Below are 1,559 nucleotides of genomic sequence, written 5' to 3' on the forward strand. Positions count from 1 at the left end.
AAGCATTAAAATTTGTTTCTATTTGTTTGTTATCATGATATGAATTTCCCTTCTCTGTGGTGTTGCTGACTTCATCCCTAACATCTGTACTGTTTTGAAATACACTGTATGCCTAGTAATAGAAACTATGGAAAGGTTTCAAGGCAAACGATAACGATAACGATTATTATAAAATCATTTTAATGATTAAAAGAAAAAAATCCAACTGAGAATAGAAGCGAACTTCTCCAACCTAAGGAAGGGCATCTATGAAAAACCCACAGCTAGCATCATACTTAATGATAAAAGACTGGACGCTTTTCCCCTAATATCAGGAACAAGGCAAGGACACTACCAAGAAAGTGAAAATACGAATTCCCTGGCAGTCCAGTGGTTAGGACTCCTCATGCTCACTGCCAAGGGCCCGGGTTCAAATCCTGGAACTAAGGCCCCACAAGCCATGCAGGATGACCAAAAAAAATAAAATAAAGTGAAAATACAAACCATGGAATGGAAGAAAATTTTTGAAAATTATTTATCTGATAAAAGACTTGCAGAGAACGCTTACAACTTAACGACAGAAGACAAATAACCCAATTTTAGAATGTGCAAAGGATCTGAACAGACATTTTCTTAAGACTGTATATGAGTTGCCAATAAGCACATAAAAAATGCTCCACATCATTAGTCATTAGGGAAATGCAAATCAAAATCACAATGATATACTACTTCACACCTACTAGGGTGGCTAGAATCAAAAAGTCTGACAAAAACAAGAACTGGCAAAGAGGTAGAGAAACCAGAACCTCCATATTTGTATAAGAATACGGGAAGGTAAGCTGTGGCAGCCACTCTGGATAACAGCTTGACAGTTCCTCAAATGGTTAAATGGTTAAACATAAAGTTACCATTTGACCCAGAATTCCACTCCCAGGTATTGAAGAGACATGAAAACACATGTCCATACAAAAACTTGTACATAAATGTTTATGATAGCATTATTCTTAATAGCCAAAAACTAGAAGCAATCCAAATGCCCATCAATTAATGAATATATAAACAGAATGTGGTATATCCATACAATGGAATATTATTTGTCTCTAAAAAGGAATGAAGTATAATACATGCTATGATATGAGTGAATCTTGAAAACATTCTGCTGCATAAAAGAAGCTAGTCGCAGAAGATCACATATTACATGATTCCACTTACATGAAATATCCAGAATAAGCAAATCTAGAGACAGAAAGCAGGGGGCTAGGAGTATGAACTGTTAGGAGGATAGGGTGGTGACAGCTAAAAAATATAGAGTTTCTTTCTGAGGTGATGAGATATTTTAAAATTGATTGTGGTGATGTTTGCACATATCTGTGAACAGACTAAAAACCATTAAACTATATACCTTAAATTTGTAAGTTCTATGATAGGTGAAATATATCTCAATAAAGCTTTAAAAAAAAACCCAACTCAATACTGAACAAACATTAGAAATCTACCCAGACCTCTGCTACCTCTGAAAGCTTCCCTCGGCAACTCCCCCTCCTAGTCTCTCAGTTCAGAGTGTGTGGGCGATTTGAGTT

This window comes from Balaenoptera musculus, chromosome 3 (genome assembly GCF_009873245.2).
Source record: "Balaenoptera musculus isolate JJ_BM4_2016_0621 chromosome 3, mBalMus1.pri.v3, whole genome shotgun sequence".
In the NCBI taxonomy this organism is placed as follows: Eukaryota; Metazoa; Chordata; class Mammalia; order Artiodactyla; family Balaenopteridae; genus Balaenoptera; species Balaenoptera musculus.